General features: G+C 34.3%; 1 protein-coding gene across 1 annotated transcript in view; it reads left to right on the top strand.

Moving 5' to 3' along the window:
- CSMD3 (CUB and Sushi multiple domains 3) overlaps nt 1-24,566 on the top strand; it is a 1,590,968-nt gene that overhangs the window by 1,093,297 nt on the left and 473,105 nt on the right. The window lies entirely within an intron of this gene.

Below are 24,566 nucleotides of genomic sequence, written 5' to 3'. Positions count from 1 at the left end.
AACATAGTATCTTTCACATAGTAGATGCTACTTAAATACTTATTCCTTTCCCTTTTTCTATCCAATGGAACAATTTTATGTGCTATCCATCTAATTGAATAGTAGTATAAAATATAGGTATTTTTCATCTATTTGGTTCTGTTTATGTAGATATTTAGGTCAGCCTATTGATTATGAACCTTATTTAGAAAGTTTTGTAGTGTCCGAGCATCTCAAGAACAATTATTCTGATATTGTTTTTCTTAGTGGTATCTAGCTTGGTGGAGAAATTATGTAAACTTGTTTCTTTTTTTGTTCCTCTATATTTTCAATTAAAAGTTATTTTTTTAAATTCTTTTTAAAGACTGGATACATTCTTACAAGTCAATGGTATATGTACTCTATCACTGATCAGGAAAACTATCATTCTTATATGTGGTCCAAAAATCCAAATCCCATTCTCAATGCCTCCTTATCATCTCTAGAATCAAATACAAAATATTCTGTTTGGCATTTAAGTCTTTTTATAATCTTACTCCCTTCTGCCTTTCCAGTCCTGTTATACTTACTCCTCAATATGAAATCCTTGATTTAGTGATATTGGCCTTTTGACTGTTCCACACACAAGGTATTCTATCTCTTAGCTCCAGGGATTTTCTCTGCTTGTCCTCTGTGTCTGGAATGTTCTCTCTCCTTAGTACTACCTACTGGTTTCTCTGGCCTTCTTTAAGTTCCAGTTAAAATTCTGTCTTTTATAGGAAGACTTTTCCAATCTATCTGCTAATTATTTCTTATTTAACCTCTATGTAGCTCACTTTATATGTTATCTCCCCCATTAGACTTTAAATTCATTGAGGGCAAGGACTGTATTTTTTGCCTCTTTTTGTATCCACAACACAGCATAGTATCTGACAACTGGGAGGTGATTAATAAACATTTATTGATTCATGATTAGTGCAACCAAAATAATATCCATGATATCCTCCAAGGAAAAGAAGGAACATTTGGAATATCTCGTTATCAATAGAGGATCATTCTTTTACTTGTACTCTATGCTGAAGATCTTCCATGAGAGTAATGGTAGCAAATATAGTAAGTCTTGAGTGACATTAATAATAATTTTAGAATAATAACAGTCAGTATTTATATAGAACCCACTATGTGCCACAGACTGTAGTAAGTGCTTTAATGTTATCTTATTTGATGTTCAAAAAAATTTTGGGAGGGAGGTATTATTTTCCATCTTACAGATAATGAAACTGAGCCAAACACAGGTTAAGTGTCTTACTCAAGGTCACAGCTCAGCACTCTACCCACTGCATCACCTACAAACCCCATTTTTAAATATTTCATGGAATCCTTTATGATTCTCAACATATGGGTGAAAGACTTTTTTTTAAAGGCTTAAAGGTGGCATTTTACATTACATTTAATTGGAAGCAATCTGAGTCAAAAAGCTCTGACTCTCTCTTTTATATGAAGGTGTGTCCCCTTTCTGATCAGCCTGATTGTTCATCCTTTGGCCCTCTACTGGAAGTCCCAAATGGTGGATTTTTAAAAATGATAATTTAATTTAATTTTCCCCCAATTACATGTGAAAGCAATTTCTAACATTTTCAAAAGAATATTGAGTCTCAGATTCTTTCCCTCTCTCTCACTCCTCCCAACTCCTCTCCCCTGGTTGAGATGGTAAGCAATCTCATATAGATTTTTCATTTGCAGTCACTTAAAACATTTTTTAATATTAATCCTTTGGTGCAAGGAAACAAACAAATTAAGAAAGAAAGTGAAAAAAGTTTGCTTTGGTCTGGAATCAAACTGTGAGTTCTTTTATCTCTGGAAACAAATAGCATTTTTTTTTAATTCATGAGTCCTTTGGATAGTTTTGGATCATTTTATTCCCAAGAATAGTTATTATTCACAGTTCTTCATCACATAATATTCTTGTTATTGTGTACAATGTTTTCTTGGTTCTGCTTATTTCACTCTGTTTCCATTCATGTAAATCTTTTCAGGTTTTTTTGTGTTCTTTCTGGTTATCATTTCTTGTAGCACAATAGTATTTCATTTCAATCATATACTATAACTTCTTAGCCATCCTCAATTAATGGGTATCCCCTCACTTCCCAGTTTTTTGTGTCTACAAAAAGAGGTGTTTAAATATTTTTTAATGTACAGATCTTCTTTTTTGTTTTTTATCACTTTATGATACAAATCTAGTAATGGTATTGCTGGATCAAAAGGTGTGTACTTTTATATAGCCCTTTGGACATAGGTCCAAATTGCTCTCCAGAATGATTGAAGCTTTTCACAATTCCCTCAATAGTGCATTAGTGTCTCAATTTTCCCACATCCCCTCAAACTTTTATCATTTACCTTTTCTATAATAATACCCAATCTGATAAGTGTGGTCTGAAACCTTAGTGTTGTTTTAATTTGCATTTTTTCTAATAGAGATTTCCAGCATTTTTTTTTGCATGACTATAGAGAGCTTGAATTACTTTGTGAACAGCCTCTTCATATCCTTTGATCATTTAACAATTGGGGAATGACTTGTATCTTATATATTTGACTCATTTCTCTATGCATTTGAAAAATGAGGCTTTTATTAGAGAGAATTGTAAAAATATTTTTTCACCATTATGATTACAGTATATTTCTCTCCATCCTATTTCACCTTATTTAGTTTCTGACCACCATCTCCCCAAATTTGCCATTTTTTTCTATCGGCACCTCCTCCTTCTCTTGTTCCCTTTCCCTCTAACTATTCTAGAGGGTAAGACCTATACCCAATTGATTGTATATGGTCTTTCCATGTTGAGCCAAATCTGATGAGAGATAGGTTCACGTAATTTCTTCTCTTTCTTCCCCATCTACTCCTCTAGTGCAAAAGCTCTTTCATGCATTTTGTGTGAGATAATTTACCATAGTTTATTTTTCCTTTCCCCTTCTTTCAATATATTCTTCTTTCTCATAGATTAATTTGATTTTTATATGATTTCATCATACTCAACTTGCACTCTTTCCCTTTGTCTATGATTAATTCTAATTGCCCTAATAATGATAAAATTCATTGGAGTTACAAGAATCACTTCCCAATATAGGAATGTACACAGTTTAACCTTAAATAATTTCTAATATTCCTTCCATTTCTATGACCAATCCAAATCTATTATATCAGAATCTAATTTTTTCTTATATATCAGGAAAGTCCATAAATAAATAGAAAAGATCATTTTACATTATTCTTTGCTTTTCTCTTATTACATAGCTTAAAATGAGTAATTTTGCCAACAGAATTCAATCATGTTGCTTTCAAATCAAAGTACTCTGTGGATGGGAAGATAATTTATGAATTACTACTTAGCAGCTTCTAATATATTGTTCAGTATCATTTTATCAAGGCTCTTTAGCCAAGCCAATTTGCTCTATTAGCTATAGCCCTAGTCTTTCTTCAAAGTCAATTTTCAAATAGATGATTTTTGTGAATTAATATAACCTACCCTATCTGTTGGCACCAGACAGATGTAAAGAAATGATTCAAGTCCCTTGAATAAGATCAACTTTGGATGAGAGAATAATAAAACTTCAAAATTAGCAGACAAAATTAAATTTCTCCTTGGATTTTTTACTTCCCTTTCTAATGAATAATTATCATCAACAACTGTGATGTAGAATGAGTAGAATAATCAATAATATAGGATTAATTAGTCCTTCTAGGCCTCTATTTGTGAACATGTGACTACTCCAAACAGAATATTCAGTATCATCGTAGCTCAATTATCAAAATTACTTTGAATGAGAATAGTAAAATTAACTCATTTGAGATAATAGGTTGTCATTCAATGCATTGGACATTTATTAAGTTCTGTAGTTTTTACTTTATAAATAAAAGAAAGAAAACCATCAATAATCTTATTTATTACAAAAATTCTTCTTAAAAGGGTATGATAATGACCTAACCTAAGTAATAGGTAATTCTAAGCATGAAAGAATTGTGTACAATAGCTTATTAAGATAATACCTGAAGAATTTTTAAAAATAATTTTAGGATTATATATCTCCATAGATGAAAAGTAGTTAGACAAAGTAGCCTATGGAACATTCCAAAGGATGTTTAATCCACTGGAAGACTTCAGCTGGAATTCACCTATATTTTAAAGGAGATTATCTCCTTTGAATAACTCTTTTGAAGACTTGGCTAATGATTCAGAATTCTTAATTTCCCTTAAATACCTTTGTTCCATTTATATTCATGTTCTGAATAACAACTTTGACCTGACCAAGAGACTGTTGCCTAGATATATAACAAAAGAGGGGCTAATTTAGATAGGATTTGCCCAAGAGAACCAAGGTATTTCAGACAATTCTGGGATAAGAAAGAAGGACAGTGTATATATTAATGTATACTCATTAGGTCAGTATCCTCAAGAGCAATAGGAAGATATAGAACCTGATACTAAAAGCAATAATGTGCTCTCAGGAATCCCTGAAATGCTATGTTTTGTATGCAGGAACTCTTCATGCTTTAAGATTCACAGTACAGGTCCAGAGGACATGACACTCAAGGTATCCATAACTCTTTGATGGACATTTAACACTATTCTGCACCACTCTTACCCAGAGAAAAATTTCAAAGAAATATAAGTAAAACTTAGATATCTATCTCATGTTTGGATTTCTTCTAGATAATGGTGGTATGAGTGCTCTTGTCACCAAACATACAGTTATGACAATTATTCTCAGTTTAACTATTTAGCAATCTAGTGAAACCTATGGATCCCTTGTAATAATAATGCTGTAAATGCACAAAATAAAATGCATAGTACTACAACAAAAACCAATCATATTGAAATATAAACATATACACAAAAATTAAAACAAGTTCACAAACCTCAGATTAAGAAGATAAAGTGAGGGAATTATTTTTACACACTTATTTTTAAAATCATTTATCTTTCGCCTAAAATTGAAAATGTGGGTTTAAAGGTCTCCAATTCCTATACTCTACAGTATCAGGTTTGAGATAACTATCAAAATATAAAGTAATCAAGTAGTCCAGTATGCTCTCTTGAGAAACAAATGATACTTCAAGGAACGTTTTATTTGTTTCATTTTTTTAATACTGTATATTAGTTCCAAGGCAGAAGAGTGGTAAGGACTAGGCAATGGGGGTTAAGGGATTTGCCCAGAGTCACACAGCTAGGAAGTGTCTGAGGTCAAATTTGAACCTACGACCTCCCATCTCTAGGCCTGGCTCTCAATCCATTGAGCCACCCAGCTGCCTCCCAGGAAATTTTTATACAAAGCTTCCTCATCATCTCATGGCAATAGTAAGGTTGGCAAGGTTAAGATTTCTTATATCATCTCTCCTCCCCAACCCATGGCATAGTTTTGGACTTTTAGTTACTGATTGATTCTCTGTTGAGGATATTCTTTCTTCTCTAGGCATATTTTAACGTAAAATGTCCTCCTTCTTCATGGGCAATCCCTTATTCTTTTTCTTTTTTTTAACTTTTATCTTCTCTCTTGGAATCAATAGGAAGTATTGGTTCCAAGGCAAAAAAATGGTAAGGGCTAGGCTTGGCGTTAAATGACTTGCCTTGATTCACACAGCTAGGAAATGTCTAAGACCATATTTGAACCCAGAATCTTCTATCTTTAGGCCTGACTCTCAATCCACTCAGCCACCTTGCTTCCCTTTGATGTCTTATTCTTGAATTTAGGGGCTCTCTTTGGAACTCTAGAACTTGGGAACTCTTCAAATAAGTCACAGTATGACTATGTGTGAGCAGTGTGAATATCTTCCAAATAGATCCCCTTATGTTGGGCATGTGGATAACTATTCACTTTCCAGATTGGCTTACTTACTCTAATTTGCTCTCACACTGATAGGTCAAGGATCCCAGAGAAAAACCACATAATCACCCTCAAATTCTTTCAGGTTCTTACCAGTGACTCACTTGAGGGATAATATTCTTCCTCTGTTCTATACTCCAGTTCTTGGGCTCCTAGTAATACATTTCTGTTTATATAATCACAATAACAACACTTTTATATATTAAACATAGCCATTTATTTAGCAATATGAGTGAAATAATGTCCTAGATTCTTAAATGAAAGAAAATGCATAAATAATAACACAATCAACAATGTGCTCTCTCACTAATATACTTATGTGTGAAGAATAGTGTTGGAGGGATGGAGAAAACACTTAACAGAGACTTGGCAGGGAAGTATATGAAGATGTAATACCCATATATATACTTGGGATAACACACAATTCTGGATACCAGACTTTAATATCCATGTTCTATTCAACAACATATTAACCAAATAATACTGCCTTTCTGTTAACAACTTTTCTATTGTTATTTACCACTCTAGCTAGACAAATCCGATTCCCCTTTATAATCAAAAATAGCATTTGCAAGCTCTTTAAACTCATAATCACCCTTAAGAGAGCCTTTAGAAAATGTTACCTCTTATTTGAAATGTCATCCACTTCAAGGATGAAAACCCTAAAGCCTATTGCACTAGCTATATCTGAACTAAAAAGATTACTCTAGCCAGCTTTTTCCTCACCAGAAAACTACTTTGCCCAGTCAGAACCAACCCCCCGGCAGAGAATTCAAAGTAAATCTTTGATAAGGCAAATCGGTGTTGCCAAGTCTTCCTCACATTAAAGAAAATGTATTACCTGTCTTTCCTATATTCTCAATCTTCTCCAAAAGAGGGAACAAAGAAGGACAAGATGAACTTCTGAAAATCTTCACCTCCAAAGCTGGTAGTATTAAAAAGCAATAGCTGAAACTTCAGTCTTCATTCAGCAAATCATGAACTAGCAGCCAAAGTCAACTTGTCAGCTAGTTACTCTTGTCATTGATGGTATCTCCCAAAAACTCCCATAAAACCACCTTTATTTTTTTCTGTTCTTACTGTCCTTTAAACTTCAACTGAAGCTTCCTGGCTCCTATCTCTTACGCTTCCTACATTTTCTAATAGCTTAAATGAAACATTCCCAGTTCTCACTGAGTCACTTTTCACCTAAAAGGTAGCAACTTCCCAGTTATGTTTTATGATACCTTTAAGATCCTTTTAATTCATAAATCACTCCAAATATTTATGCTTTCTCATTTTTATAGCTTTACACTCGCTCATAAAATTATTATAAACAACTGAGCTAAAAATATTATTATCCTGTAGTTTTTAAGTCTTCTAAATATCCCAGATCTCATTTTGTAAATTTCTTTTGTATACTTAAATCTCTTCTCGTATTTTCCAATTTTAAATAAACTTTCCTTCTCTTCCCCTTTAAACTTTCAAATCTTCACAGAGACACGAAGGATCTTAACTCATAATTTACAAAATGATCTGAATTGATATTTTTGCTGCAGTACATTTTCTGTCTCAGATTGTTCGAATCCCATTAGAGATCTGTATTTCCTTACATACAAAATTTAACAATTTAATTAAAATTGCTATTTTTCTACTAAAACTCAACAAAATGTTCATCTATAATATTCTTTCCTTTACACAAAAATACTTTTTCTGCCCTTTGTAGAACTAAGCAATTAAAAGTGAATATATCTTAATACCAATTACCAACAAATTAAGACCTAAGGCTGGGATTTATTTTCAGCAATAGAACTTGTGTTTTGAAAATAGAAATGAGAGTGACATTCCCAGCAGTTTTTAAGATGAAGATAGCCAATCAAAGGAGGGTATCCTACCTACTTGATAGGGATACAGAAGATTCTAAATTAGGCAAATTATGCATATTCAAAAGCTAGGATATAGAAACAACAACAACAAAAAAGCTAATAGCATCCAAGAATGAAAGTTTCAGGAACTCCTTCCTAGGCTTGCTTTGGCAGCTATGTGCTACACTCACTAACCTGCAAGTTGATCTGTTCTGTTCCAAGAATGGAAAGTGAGAAATCTCCTTTGTTCCCATCATACCCTTACTTCTTGCACTCTCATTTGGTCTGGAAATCCAAGGAACAGAAAGCATGAAAAGTTAAGTTCTGAAATTGCTTCCACCTAGACAATTAGAAAAGGATGTTCAACCAAAAATAATTCTTTCCCCCTAATTTTCAGTCACCTGGCATTTGAAGGCAACTCTGTTCACTGGAAACAAGGCAGAGGAGATCTTTTTTATTCTCACAGTAAAAGGACTGAGGCTTCTGTATGCCTTCATGGGAGGCGCCCTTCAAACAAAAGCATTCACATCAAGTTGATTTGAGGACTCATTGAAATTGCTCAGGAGCTCTTACAATCCACTGCCTGTTATAGGAAAACCTATTTTGCTTTTGTCTTAATACTTAGCCAATTATTCAATTAAAGTGACTGTGCTTAGCATGTATTAGAATGGCATTTGTTCAGGAAGTATGAGATAATGAAGAATGAGTTAAGCAAAAATTGAATTGAAATCTTGCCTTTAACATGTTCAGATTAGTCCTTGTGAACTTCAGTTTATCAATTGTAAAATTTATCATTGTATATCTGTATCATTGGATACAGATTGTGGAAAATTCCTTGAAAAACTCAAAGTTTTAGTGAAATAGAGATTATGGGAAGTTTGGGAAGTTACAAATTAAGTGTTCTGCTTGATTTATTCAGCATGTCAATTTGCATAGATTGAATAAACTCGATGATGAATAAAACGTAAGAGACATTAAATTCAGAAATGTTATATTGACTTGCTTGTGTTCTTAGTAGTTGAATCTTGGATATCACAGTAGCATCACTGCTCACAGGAAATACTGTCATTTGGCACTTGAGAAAACTAGAAGAAATCATTAAATTTTATTGCCACTTGTAACTAAATTAGAATTTGATGTTAAATCTTAGGAGAAGTAGTTTAATTTAACTTATAAGAATTTGATAGTACTCCCACAAATCTTCTAAAGTTGAAAAATTGCCAGAGGCAATTAGGCAATATAGTTTTAAGATTCCATGTTTTGAGATCTTTCATATTATACAATCTGTTTGCAAATATGGATTTTCTTTAAGTCTTATAATGTCAAATATTATAATAGAAGATAATGATTCCCCTATAGCAAAGGATGTCATTGTCCAATAAACTTTATTTATTTCTCTTCTGGTAATGGTCCTAATTAAATATTCAAATGCACTCAGTGCTTGATTTGTCAGAACTCCTTCTTTGCTTATTATGTCAAATAATTTGTATAGTATTAGGATTAGTTTTTCTTTGAATGTTTGATAGAATTCACTTGTGAATCTATCAGGCCCTGGTGATTTTTTCTTAGGGAGTTCTTTGATGGCCTGTTCAATTTCTTTTTCTGATATTGAATTATTTTTAAGTATTCTATTTCTTCTGCTGTTAATCTAGGTAATTTATATTTTTGGAAATATTCATCCATTTCACCTAGATTGCTATAATTATTGCCATTAATTGGGCACAATAGTTTTTAATGATTGCCTTAACTTCCTCTTCATTAGAAGTAAGGTCTCCCTTTTTGTCTTTGATACTGTTAATCTGATTTTCTTCTTTCTTTTTGTTTATTAGATTTGACCAGTGCTTTGTCACCCAAAAAATGAATTCAGGAACAAATTAGAAAATTATTATAGTGGCTCTACTTCATACTATAGAATTTATCAGCCTGTGCTTCCACAGTATTAACATAGAGAAGGATACAAGACAGGACAGGTACAGTGAGTATAAAATAAGGACACTATGATTGATTAGTCTAGGAAGTATCATTGTCATTTCAGTAAGTTCAGGTAATGAGAGGGATTCCCTTTTCTAAACACCTTCCCTTTTTTGGCAGCTATTTACCTTTCAGCTCAAGTTCACCTAGCTCCAAATTAGAATCTTCCTTGCAGGAGAAAGAAGCTGAAATCAACATCCTGTATTTTATAAAAAGTTGGTTGCCATGGAAATAATATGTTGTTACAAAATAAGCATCATAAATTAACTGCAGGATCAAGTAGGAACAGATGGGCTGTATGAGAGAAAGAGAACACTTATTTAAATAAACAATAACCCTGATGATCATAAAAGATGTCAAAGTAAATTATTGTAGAAATGCTTTTATAGAATATAGGAACTTAAATTTTCAGGAAATTATTTGTAGAATTTAAATCTTCTGTGTCAAGTAGCTCTTTGAAAAAGAATTAGTGGATTATTGGGACTCCCACAATTTAAAATTTTATATTTAAACTAATTTTCTCCTTCTCTGTATTGTATCCAAAGACTCATTGCATCTCTCTATTGGATCTGAGGTTAATTATCAGAATGGTCATGTTGCAGGCAACATTTTTCTCTTCATGTGCTTTAATTGTTATGCAAAGGCTATATTTCAAAGTTGATGGGCCTTATTTTGTGAATTTTTTATAAAGATCCTAATTTATACTGGTTAACACTGTTTTGGACTTGTCTGTATTGGGATAAATTCTCTTAGCAATGTGGTTTAATTTTTAATGTATTCCTATTTCATATAGGTGGTCTGAACCTTTATTGAGACTTACTTAACACCATGACAATTGTTACCTTTTATCTTGACATAATTTTGTGTATTTCAGTGGTCAATAGTTTATTAGAGATTTAACAGATGTTTTACCTTGTGGGTATATGGAGGGTTCAGAGTGGTTCAGAGAGGATTAGCACCTGTGGTGTGAGGGCTTGTTGAGTTTTCTTCAGGGACGCTTATCCACCTTTGGTGTCTGCCTTTCACTCAGTCTTTTCTTGTGGCTCCAAGGGGAGGTAATGTGGAGTGGTCACACCCTGGTAAAACCATCCATCTCAGCAGCTAGGCTAAACTAGGTTGAGGATAACCAATAGTCTCTAAACCAGTCAGTGAGTTAGAGGATGATTGCCCCAAGCATGTGAAGACCACCCCAGTGGGATGGGCAGATAAGATCAATTTGTTCCAGCAGCCATGAAGGTGAGAGAAACAGATTTGGAGGAATTCTTTGAGTTTGCTCAGACATTGAAGATGCTATGATTATTATTTAGTATATCCTGCGCCACTGCAAGTTTCTCTGACTTTTGTCTTGCCACTGGACTTAGGTGACTGGAAGAGAGTGAGGATAAAGATTATGCAACTCTGCCTCACTTAAATCTGATTCCCAGCAGATCAAGACATCATTCCATTATGTCGTTGAGCCTCTTTAAAATGAAAGATGAACAACACCTTATGAAATGGTTGTGGCTGCATTATGTGGAAATTTACCTCTATAAGAAACCACATTACATCTTTAAGTACCATATATTTTGTGTCTGAGACTGAAAAGTATAGTATTGTGGTAGAAAAGAGTCCTGAACTTCCTGTATCAGTTACTAGCTGTGTGATCCTGGACTAGCCACTTGAGCTCTATGATCTCCAGGCAACTCTGTGATTATAGATTGGATGTGACCTATGGTTTGTCAATTTTTTCAACAATAGAATTATGGGTTCCTGAAGTACCTTAAAAATGCCATTTTGTATACTCTTTGGGCCTTCACTAACTAAATCCACAGAATAACTAAGAGTCACATTTGGAATCTCAGAATTACAAGCCATTTAGTGTAAAGAAACAGAATGGGTCAGATAAATTTGACGGAGAAAAAGAAGGGAAAAAAGGCAGCTGAATATTTAGAACTAAATAGTAGATATGAGGTTCTTCCCAAAAAGTGGAGAGCCTCAGTTAGATGAGTGCTTTGTCACTTACTACCTGCAAAGGGACTTTGGGAAAATAACTTAAACCTCTTTCAGCCTCAATCAGATATATACTACTAATAATTATCCTCCCTCTCTGTCACTCCAATTTCCTAATGAGGAGGAAGGGTGCAGACTTTAGAGAAAATACAAGCACAAAGAGGCAGGTTAGTGACATGGTAGATAGAGTGCTGGATTTAGAGTCAGGATGATCTGAGTTTGGATTATGCCTCAGATATTGGTTACCTCCTAACATGGGGCAAGTCATTTAAACTCTTTTCTCCTGCTTCCTCATCTCTCAAGGAGGCTCACCTAATTCCAAGGGCTGCCACAAGAACCAATCAGATAAAGTTTGTAAAGGGTTTTACAAACCTGAAGACACTATATAAATGCTAGCTATTAGTAATATTTCTGTTTTATAGATGAGATCAGTACAGAAGTACAGAGAAAGTAATGTTCCCAACTTGATACTGTTAATGATTGAAAATTGAAATTCAAATACTCTGACTCTAAATCCAACATGCTTTCCACCCTCTACCTCATGCTGCCTATCCAAAAACCACTTGCATATTTTTATTTTATTTCCCAAAGAATGAGAAAGCAATGAACATTAACAACATGTTCTAGATTATAGGATGACACAAACTATTTATAAAGCAAAGATGAGAAACTCAAGCTGACTTTTTTTTCCCTGACAGATTATTACCCTGGGAATTGGGTGCTATTATTATCACCATTTTTCATATTGAGCACATTAAGGCAGGCAGAGCTTAAGTGACTTGCCTAGGATCACACAACCAGTAGATGCTATGGGCAAGATTTTGAACTTTCCTGATTCTATATCCCTCACTTCATCCATTGTACTACCTAACTGCCTTAGGCTTAGGTACCTAACACAAGTTTTTTGTGTGAGTATAATAAATATGTAATGTGACTTCTATATTATAATGACTATAATGTTAGATAAAATTATTGCTATTACTCTTCTTAGGGCATTTTGAAGCCTTCAGTGTTGACTCCTCAGAATAGGGAAAACTTCACTTCCTTAGTTTCTCCTCCCAATACTATTTTTTATTTGTATTTATACTAACGATTTCATTGTAGCATTTTGATAGTATTGAAAAGTCTTCATTTAACTGGTTAGTATTATTTGGCTTTGTGTGTGTATATGTGTTTTACTTTTAAAAATCCTAAACAAATATGTTTCTTAAATAATGATAATATTAGTGTGGGTATTCATTCTATAAATGCAGATTATAAATTCTTGAAATTCTGTCATCCTGGGGGATTCTGGTCCATGTTTTCTCTTCTCTCTGAAGGTCCTGTCAGTATATTAGCTTTGGTTCTTTTGGAATACCTAAGTGTACCCCCCAGTTCAACAGAAATAGTTCCAAGGTACTATGCTGATCTGTTTCCTTGCAAAACTAAAGTTCAGAAGCCCCAACTATTATTGTATTTATCTTTACTAAGGACAAGATTATTTCAAATCAAAAGCATTTAATGAAATTGCTCACTAAGAAAAGTAGAAAGGAATCTTTTCACCCATAAACCTGAGAAATACTCTCCTACAAGTATAAAATCTCCTTTCAATAATGAGAATAACCATATGTAATAAGGAACACACATGGATGGTGTATAATCATGCTGAGCCAAATCCCTCAGACCCGACACCTTGATTCTCCATGTAACCTGACCCACTCCCAGCCTCCTATTAGGATTAATTAAGCCATAGGGCTAATGAGGACCATTTGTAGTAATTGGGATCTTAGCAGGTAAAGACAGGGTAACATTATTATTATTATAAGCAGTAAAAAGATACTGTATTTCCCCCTCCCCCATTAACATCCCAGTAGTAACAGTTACTGGCCATTCTCATTAACAACATTCTTGGCGATAAATCACATTTAACACTCCATCCAATCTATTGCTAAAGGCTATTGATTTCACCTGTATAACAACTGTAGAATATGTCCCCTTCCCTTTTCTGATACTGTCACTACCCTGCTGAAGGTACTTAGAAAAACCTGCATAACATTATCCTATTTTTTGGCTTTCTAGTCTTATACTTTATGCTCCCTTCCCCGAAATCCCCATTCAGACTATTTTAATAGCCTTATGGTGGGTTTGCCTGACACACATCTCTCTCTACTACAGTCTATCTATCATTCAGCCACCAACATAGTTTTCCTTAAGTTCAGGTCTGTGTCAATGCCCAACTATTTCCTATCATCACCAAATTTTTATATAAAATATTGTATAAAATACAAATGTTATATACAACGTATTCAATTGTATGTAATACACAATACAAATACAAATTCTATACATTATACAAAATATACAATACAAAACACAAAACAAAATATAAAATATAAAAAAATCTTATTTGACATTCAAAACCCTTCATAACCTACCTTTTCCAAGTTTTTTTTTTTAGTTTATGTGGAGATCTCTTTATCATCTTTGATAATCTGATAAGGACAGTTTAGTTGATAAGGAAATAAGGACAGAACAAGGGAGTTGTCTTTTACTTCATGCTTCCAGCTCTGGCTCCAGGAGCACGGAGTTTATTATATATATTTCAAGACTCATTTCACACAAAAGAACCTCCCCAAAACTTTGCAGATGCGCAGAAGTTACAACACAAAACATTAGCTTCAGAATAGACCAAGGCCAAGGCTGAATTTTGACTAGGTTCTTACCAGAAAGCCAAGTTGCGGAGTATCTTGGCCTTAGCTATGACAGGCAGCAGCATTCCTTGCTGTGCTAACAGTGTTAACCCTTTAAATTCAGGTTTGATAGGAACTTAAAGCTTTTCAATAAGGTCACAATACTTTTCAACAAGAAATCACAAGTATCACAAAAGGGGTCAAAAGAGGAGTCTCAGATTTTTATCTATTCTCTTATTGGCTTCCCACAAGTTTATTTTTTCCAGATTACATGTTGATGCAATTTTTAATATTTGTTTTCTGATATTTTGGAATCCATGACCCCTCTTTCCCTCCCAACCCTTTTTCCCTCCCCCAAAGGCAGGTAATATAATAGGCTATATATATATATATATATTATCTAATATATATGTCTGTGTTCATCATGTTATGAAACATGACATTTCTTTCACTAGAGAAATTCATGAAGGAAATAAAGTAAATAGTATGTTTCAATCTGCATTTAGATTCTTTCTGTTCATTCTATGTCCTGGATTTTTGAATTTCTGATAATAAGTCTATCACAGTTGATCATCATGCATTACTGGTGTTACTGTCTACAAAAATATTCTCCTGGTTCTGCTTTCTTTACTTATTATTCCTTCATATAAGTCCAGGTATTTTTGTGATCATATCGTGTCATTTCTTATGGCAGAACAGTATTCTATTATAAGCATATACCACAATTTGTTTAGCCATCCCCCAATTTATAGGCATCCCTTCAGTTTCTAATTCTTTGCTACCACCAAAAAGAGTTGCTATAAATATATTTGCACAGGTAGGTTCTTTTCACCTGTTTTTTAAATCTCTATGTGATAAAAACCTATTAGGGGTATTTCTGGGTCAAAGGATAATACAGTTTTATGATCCTTTGGACATGGTTACAGATTGCTCTCTGAATGGTTGTATCAGTTTACTAGGTCACTAACAGTGTTTTAGTTTCCCAATTTTTCCACATTCTCCTCCAAAATTTATCATTTTTCCTTTTTTTATCATGTTAGCCAGACTGGTGGATATGAGATGGTACCTCAGTTGTTTTAATTTGAAACTTTTCTAATAAGTAGTGATTTGGAGTATTTTTTCATATGATCTAAGATTGTTTTAATTTCTTCATCTGAGAATTGCCTGTTCATATCTTTGGATCACTTGCCAATTGAGTAATGAATTATATTCTTATAAATTTTACTCGATTCTGTATATATTTGAGAAATGAAAGTTTTATCAGAGAGATTTGCTATAAAGACTTTTTAAAAGTTTGTTATTCACCTTTTAATCTTGGTTTCATTGCTTTTATTCATGCAGAAACTTTTCAAATGCAATGTAGTCAGTTATTTAATTATATCTCATAATGCTCTCTATGTCTTATTTTGACCTAAATTCTCCCCTTATTCACAGGTCTGACAGGCAAATTATTTTATGTTCCCCTAATTTGTTTATGGTTTCACCCTTTATTTCTAAGTCATGCATCCATTTTGTCTTTACCTTGGCATGTAGCGGGAGGTGTTCACCTATTTGTAATTTCTGCCATACTGTTTAATTTTCCAAGCAGATTTTGTCAAATAGTCAGTTCTTCCAAAAGCTTAGGTCTTGGGGTTTGTCAAACACTAGGTTATTATGTCCATTTACCATTGTGTGTTGATTTCTTAATTGATTTCCTTGGCCCTCCACTCTATTTCTTTGAGATTACTAATTTTTTTTGATGATTGCCAATTTAAATTACAGTTTGAGGGGGCAGCTGGGTAGCTCAGTGGAGTGAGAGTCAGGCCTAGAGACAGGAGGTCCTAGGTTCAAACCCAGCCTCAGCCACTTCCCAGCTGTGTGACCCTGGGCAAGTCACTTGACCCCCATTGCCCACCCTTACCACTCTTCCACCTATGAGACAATACCGAAGTTAAGGGTTTAAAAAAAAATTACAGTTTGAGATCTGTTACAACTAAGCCCCATCCTTCAAATTCTTTTTTTTTCATTAATTCCCTTGATATTTAATCTCTTTTATTATTTCAGATGAGTTTTGTTATTTTCTCTAGCTCTGTGAAGTAATTTTTGGATAGTTTGATTGGTATGGCACTGAATAAATAAATTAATTTAGGAAGAATTGTTATTTTTATTATATTGGTTTGACCCTCCCATGAGCAAACACCTGGCTTAGGTAGAAACATCATACTTGTGCCATAAAAAGGAATCCTTCCTTAGCTATTTCTCCAAATATATAATATTAGAATTAATTGTTCTTTACATGTTTGGTAGAATTCATTTGTGAATCCATCCAACCCAGAAACTTTTTTCTTAGGGAATTCAATGATGACATGTTCAATTTCTTTTTCTGAGAAATTATTATCTAAATTTTCTATTTCTTGTTTTAATCTGGACAATTAATATTTCTCTAAATAATCATCTATTTCACTTAGATTATCAGATGAATCGGCATGTAATTGGGCAAAATAGCTACTAGCTTTCCAAAATTCTTACACCTACCTCCTTACCCCCAATATATTCTTTAATCTGGTGGTCATTGACCTCATTGCTGTTCCATGAATAAGATACTCTATTTTCTCTGATTATATCCTATAGTTTTATGCTTTCCTTCCTGGTCTCTGCCTCCTGGGTTTTCTGGCTTCTTTAAGTTCCAACTATAATCCCATCTTCTATAGGAAGCTTTTCCAACCCCTCTTAATTCAAGTGCCTATCCATCTAAATTAATTCCTATTTTTCCTGCATATAGCTTGTTTGTACATGTTTTTGTCTCTTTCATTAGATAGTGAGCTCCTGGGGGTTGGGTTCTGTCTTTTACTCCTCTTAGTGCTTATAACATGGTAGATACTTAATAAATGCTTGTTTATTTGACTTTTGATTGAAACATGCCTCTGATGCTGCAGAGACACTGGGAACTTCTGTTACCTCTCCCAGTGGACTTGTTTTCAGGGGGTTTGAGTGGCATGCCATTGCATCCAGGGGTGTAGTCTTTGCCCACCTTGTAGGCATGCTGTTTGGTAGCTGTGCATGAAATTATGAAACTCTTCTCTACTTCTAGCTTTTGCCTTTACCTGTCCTAAGCTGAAGGTCCATCTGTTCTTCATAGGAGGAATGAGTTTGGGTTTTTTTAACCTTAAAAGCAAGATATCTATCTCTCTAGTTTAATTTTGGGCTAGACTTGTCCTTGTACTATCTGTATCAAGTTTTATTGCACACACATATGCACACATACACACATGCAGATGAAAGGCTCTCTAGGTTGTCCATCCAACCGGAATACTTTGGTGCTATAGAACCACTTTTGTGTTCTTCTGATGATAGCATCATTCCACTCCCCTTGGACTTATTACCCATATATCTGGAGTGGCATGCAGGCTGTTGAACACAAAATTCATGCTGAATTCATAGGCATATTGTATGTCCTGTGCTCAGCATTGTCTCTTGCTGGTCTCTTGTGACAGCTGCTGGTCATTGTTGCTAGTGAAAGGCACAATAACTGGAACCAGTTATCACCACCAGCCCCCAAGAAAGGGAGTAATGAATGTTCTCTTTTTCCCCAGCATGTCAGTTAGCAGCCAGAAGTCAGACCAACACCACCGAAAGACATTAAAGGGAATCACAGGTCTTTTCTTTCTGAATCTAAGTCTTTGACCCCTGGATCCCCACTATAAGCTTTGTAAAAGCCTAACCTGCCTTGCCATTACTCCCCAGTATCTTTGGGACCTTGCCATCAATTTTACTGTTTTTTTCTGCCATGACTTCATTAATTCTTGATCTTTCCATCAGTCATAAACTGAGAATGGACACGAAACCTTATTTATGTATTGTGACTCCCAGTTAGAATTTTAGCTCCTTTAGAGGAGTAGCTATCATGATGTTCTGTTTATATCTCAAGAACTTGGGACACTGTTTCACACAAATTAAGAGATTCATAAACATCTCTCTTCCATTTCACATACTGGGCAACAAATATTCTGTGTCCATTTAGCCGTTTCTATGTGAATAGCCTTTTCTATGTGAATCCTTGAATGATTACTGATCTTGCTCTATCATCTTTCTTTTTTCCTTCATATATCTTACTCTAAGGAATATCAATTCATGAGGGAAACAAGTTTTGACAAAAGCAGCATCGTGTTGTAGGAATTACCCTAGACCTAGGCTCTACGTTGTGTTGGTCAGTTCTATCCTCTCCTCATGGTTACTTACCTTCCCAGAGGCCCTATATGCTATCCTATCTCTGGATCTATGTCTCATTAACCACTATGAATATTAGTCATCTCTAAGAACTCACTCATAGCTCTTCCTAGGCTATGATGCTGCCCACAGACAGGCTTCTCAATGCTTCAATTCTGAGATATTAAAGTGATTATGAAATTGCCATCTCTCATCACAAGTATACATCTACTTGAGTTAAGATTCCTCTTTCAATCTCCCAAACTTGATCCCTTCCTTTTGTCACTTCTCCAATTTTCTTACAGTTCCTCACCCTTCTTGCTGAGGACTAAAAGTCACCAGCCCTTTTTTACTCACTCTTTGACTTGATAGCACTATTATCTGTTACTCATTGTCTATCCTATTTATGTACTTACTCTCTTACCTACTTGGCAATTCTCCCTGATAAAATATGATTCATTTGAATAATAACATTTAGTCTATGATGTTTCAGATACCCTCTTCTACTTTCACTTCAATTTCTCAATGTTCACTTACATATTTAGCCCTTATTTCTTTTTTGATTGCTTTCCCCTAGGTCATTCTTTTATTTCATTTCATTACTTGTTTTCCCTTTGGTAGTTGTACTAATTTTTATTTCCTTTGTTTTTTTGGGGGGGGATATTTGCAAGTCAAATATTCTGTTTGTCTTTTTCTTCTCAGGAATACCTCAAATACTTCTCTTTTGTCTCCTTTCAGTCCTAGTTTGGCCACACACTTACATATATGAAATAATTCACTTTCACGTTAGCAAACCACTTCTGCTTTTGATAGCTTAGATGAAAATCTAATTCACAGCTTGTAGAAGCACAGATGGTGTATGTCATAACAGTTGAAATAAACTAGGGTACTTCTGTTAATATCTATAGGATTTGACTTATAAGGGCCCCCAAAAGATTGGTTCATTCATGTACCGTGGCTCTGATTTTTCCCCTCTTCTTAATCTGAAAATTTCCTAGTTTACTGACCTTCAAGGATCAGTACATAATGTGTCCTTTGATTAACACAAAAGGGCAGACTATTCACTCAGTGAGATAATTATAGATTGAGTCTGCTGTGTGTTTTGCTAATTAAATGATGCATATTTTTAGCTAGTGTACTTTGTTTTGTACTAGGGAATATTATATGTAATCAAGCAAAAATCTTAAAGAATTTTCTTGTCCTTTTAAAATCATTCCCTTCAGCCTCTATTTTCATTTAATAGTGGACTCAGTCCCTAAGTGATGACAAGTTAAACATTTTTATTTTTATTTTTTTAAACCCTTAACTTCTGTGTATTGGCTTCTAGGTGGAAGAGTGGTAAGGGTGGGCAATGGGGGTCAAGTGACTTCCCCAGGGACACATAGGTGGGAAGTGTCTGAGGCCGGATTTGAACCTAGGACTTCCCTTCTCTAGGCCTGACTCTCAATCCACTGAGCTACCCAGCTGCCCCTCAAATTAAACATTTTTAGACTAGCTGCTCTATCCTCTGTCCCATCCTTTTCTTTCTCTGTTCTCCCTCCTTTGGCAATTACATACTTTCCCATGACTTCAACATTATCACTATATAGATAACTCCCAAATACTGCTCTGACCTTTCTCCTGAGATCCAGATGTATTTCCAACTGTTTACTGAACATATTCAGCTAGATAACCTGACTATACCTTAAAAGTAGACATGTTCAAAATTAATCTTACCTACCTGACAAAACCTGTTCTTCCAATGAATTTCCCTATTTTTATTGATCATTCTCTCATTTATTCAGCCTTAAAAATTTGATTCTTTCTCATGCCAGGTAACCACACAATATTGATAATAACATCAACATTATCTCTTATATGTACCCTCTATTTTCCATTTCTATTGCTATAACCCCAAATCAATCACTCAATCAATCAGCTCAAGACCACGTTACATCTAGTATGAACAATGACAAGGTTTTATCCAAGATGGATTCTCTACTTTTGGTATCTATACCCAACAGTCTCTTCACACAGTTGTTCAAGTTTCTTGATGCATGTGTGATAACATTCTACCAGTTAAGAATCTTAGATAATATTGCATTTCTTTTAGAACAAAATATATGCCCTTTAGCCTGTTCTCCAGTCTAGTTCTGAACACTTTTTTTCATACTATTCCTCTTAATACACCATATTTTAGCCAATATTTCATTTTTTTTCTTCCCTAATCTCATTATGTCCTCTCTTGTCAGCACAACTTTTTACAAGACATTCCCTGGTATGGAATTCTTTCACATCTCAGATTTTTTTAAAAATTCCTTCTTTCTTTTAAAGTCTGACTCAGGTACAGCTTCTGGAAGTTATTTTTTCCTCCTCACTAAAAATAATCACTCCTTCCTAAAATCTCTCATACATTTCTTAAACCTTTACTATTCACTGATTTTTTAAGTTATATTATGGCATTATGCCTTATTTTATATGCTGAAGGTTATATAATTGTGAAATAATTGAGGGATCTGTAATAATTAGAAATCTTGAATCTTTGGACTCTATCTCCAAGATTTCTTTTTTCATTACCCAGCATCCTTTCCCTTTGTCCCCAAGTTGCATGTTTACGTTATTTGTATATAGTTAATTGTAACTCTGCCCCCCCTCTCTCTTTCTCTCTCTCTCTCTCTCTCTCTCTCTCTCTCTCTCTCTCTCTCTCTTCTCCCATGGGCTGCTGGGTTAGCACCCTTCTTACTCTAGCTTTTTTTTTACTTTATTATTAATAAACTTTATAAAATATAATCATTATTATGTATTAATATTAATATTAACAGATTGATGCTCACAATATCTTAAAATGAAAAGTTACCAATTTCTCTTAAAAAATAAAATACTGACCCTATTTTAAGGAAAAAAGATAATAGAAAAATATTAGCAACTCCTAACCCATAAATCTATTTTATTATAAAGCAAAATTGGTTGAACTTTGTAGAGAATATATGATCCCACTGTACTTATTGTTTTAATAAAGCATTGATTTTATGTAGTAAAATGCCATCTTTTTTATTCTTCTCCAAGTCACCTACCTTGCATATGCTAAAATCATATAAAAATTCCTTGAAATGTATACTTTCATTCAAGATTGTTTTATTACGAATAGCAAGTGACAAATAAAACAAGGAGGCCAAAGGTCTTTGCCACCGTCTTAAAGGATATCTATCATAGAGTTCAAACTCCAAGCAGCAAGTGAACACAGTGGAAATGCAGCAGTTTGCAGGAATTACATATTAAACTCTGGTAATGCCTTCTAATGGGATTTATAATCCCTCAAAAATAATTTGTCTTCACTCTGTACATACAAAAAGGGAAGATAAAGAATGTTTTTAATCTAATCTATGATATGCTTTTGGGTAAACAGTATACCCTACACATATTTTGGACAAAAATTGCAAATTCATATCAGACTTGGACCAAAATTGAAAAAGAAGAAAGTTGTATAAATTGCATTTGATAAATTTTTCCTGGTATTTTCATTGACCTCAAGATTATCCCAGAAATAAAATTTTAATATCAATATTCTTCTAGTAATGTTGTTGGCTATAAATTATAGAATGCAATAGTGCTCGAATAATTCAGGTCATGGGTCCTCTCAAGAGCACTGAAGATTTGTATGGTTGGTTTGAGTAGAGGACTACAGATTCCAAATGAAATCTTGTGCTGGAAAAGGGGGATATATTACCAGGGTGATGGTTGATTGGAAAAGTGGGACAATTGTAATTCAGTGAATAGTCCATGTACTCCATTGTATCCATGTGATTTCAAGAGCTATGGAGGAAAGTCCTCAGCACAGTCATTGAATGTTTTGTGAAGGATTTGTAGGAGGACAAGGACAAGCATTTTTCAGGATGAAAAGCTGTGGGTGGATTGATATCTGTACTATTGAAAAGTTCCAAGATAGGGGGCAGCTGGGTAGCTCAGTGGATTGAGAGTCAGGCCTAGAGATGGGAGGTCTGAGGTTCAAATCCGGCCTCAGACACTTCCCAGCTGTGTGACCCTGGGCAAGTCACTTGACCCCCATTGCCCACCCTTACCACTCTTCCACCAAGGAGCCAATACACAGAAGTTAAGGGTTTAAAAAAAAAGGGGAAAAAAAGTCCCAAGATGCACCAAAGAAATATCATTAATTGTAATTTATATACACTCCCTTCTCTTCCTCTTCCTCTTCCCCATCCAGCTTTCTGAGGGCAGCAACTGTGTTCTTTTTCATGTTTCCTCTGAAAATAGATTTGAGATTTGCAAAATATAGTTTCTTAAACATGTTTGTTTGACAAATGGAACTATCCTAATCATAACACTAATAGAATAAGTATTGAAATTATCCAGCTTCTCATGAGTAAACTCTCAAACCAGGAAAAAAAAATAGCTAAGACATCTAGATAGTTAGTGCATAGAGCACTTGAATTGGAATCAGGAAGGTCTCAGTTCAATTCGTGCTTTAGACTTTTATTAGCTGTTTAACTCTGGACAATTCAATTTACCTTCCAACTTCAATTTCCTCACTTATGAAATGTGAATGATAAAGCATCCACATCATATGGTTGTTGTAAGGAACAATTGTATAGTTGGAAAATCTTGAACTCCTGGAACTGCATTGCCCAAAATTCCTTTCTGTATTAGCCACAATTCCTTTGGCCATTCCGATACGTGCATTGCTACGTTGTCTATGTATAGTTGTGGTTGCTCCTCCCCTGCACTCTCTCTTCCACGTGGATTGAGTGGTGAATGTTCCCTGTGCTCTCTAGCTCTCTAGTTAAATATTAATAAATCTTTATAAATATTATACTTCGGAGATATTGAATATTGATTTTAAAATCTACATAATGGAAGTACATATACAAAAGGTTTGGCAAAACTTAAAACAATATATAAATGTTATTTGTTGTTGTTGTTGCTAGAAAATAGATTTAAAGTTAGGATAGCTAGATGGTATAGTGAATAGCGAGCTAGGCATTGGGTGGGGAAGATTTATCTTCCTGAGTTCAAATCCTGCCTCAAAACATTTACCAATTGTGTTGTGTGACCTGGTCAAGTCACTTACTCTTGTTTGCCTCTGTTCCTCATCTGTAAAATGAGCTGGAAGAAGAAATGACAAGAAAACCCCAAATAGTGTCACAAAGAATCAGGCATAACTGAACTGAACAGAAGGACTTAAAGCTGAAAGGGACCTTAGAGGTCATGAAGTCTAGCACCATCCTTTTATAGAGAAGAAAGAGAAGGAAATAAAACCCAGATTAAGTGACTTTTTCAAGATCACAGAGTTTGTAGGTATCAGAGACAGGATTTGAATCCAGGGCTTTATGTATCCATTGTGTATCCATCCTTTTGACTTCCCCAAGTTACCTTCCTTGCATATACTAAAATCATACAAAAATTCCTTGAAAGATATTCTTTCATTCAAGGTTAAGTTTTATTATGAATAGCAAGCCAGCACTCCACAGGTTCTCTCTTTTTTCTCTGGACCACTTCAAGTCTTATTATTTTAACACTCTCTCTACCTTTCTACCTAACTATCTAAGGCCAAATTCAAGTGCTACACCTTCTTTCCAGGTTTACCTAGTCAATAATGACTGTTAGCTTGATCTGTACCTTTTTGATGCATTTATCCTATATTATTTTTATAATATGTTGTATAATATCAGTCTTCTAGATCCTAACTTCCTTCAGGGCAGGCATATTGTCCTATCTAAAATTGCTACTTCCCCATCACCCATCCTACATTTTACACACAGTTGACGCTTAATATATGTTTATAGAATTAAACTGCCTATATAAATCTTTGTTGAATATATGGCCAAGATGAGAAGGATAAAAGGATGATACATTCTATTTTGCCAATTCTCAATATGATGATTCGATTGAGATGGTTCCACTGATATATTACCTTCAGATGTATACACACACATATAGAACTAATACATTTACCTCTATTCAAAATTTTTTAAAGTTCATTTGAATGTGTACCTTACTTGATTATAATTAGGAAAGAAATGGTAGAATAGTGGTTAGTGATTTTGAAGGCCCCATAATACAGTAAAAAGAAGAT

This window comes from Gracilinanus agilis, chromosome 1 (genome assembly GCF_016433145.1).
Source record: "Gracilinanus agilis isolate LMUSP501 chromosome 1, AgileGrace, whole genome shotgun sequence".
Classification (NCBI taxonomy): Eukaryota; Metazoa; Chordata; class Mammalia; order Didelphimorphia; family Didelphidae; genus Gracilinanus; species Gracilinanus agilis.
Note: the sequence above shows the minus strand (reverse complement) of the source record. Positions and strands in the feature narration are given on the sequence as shown.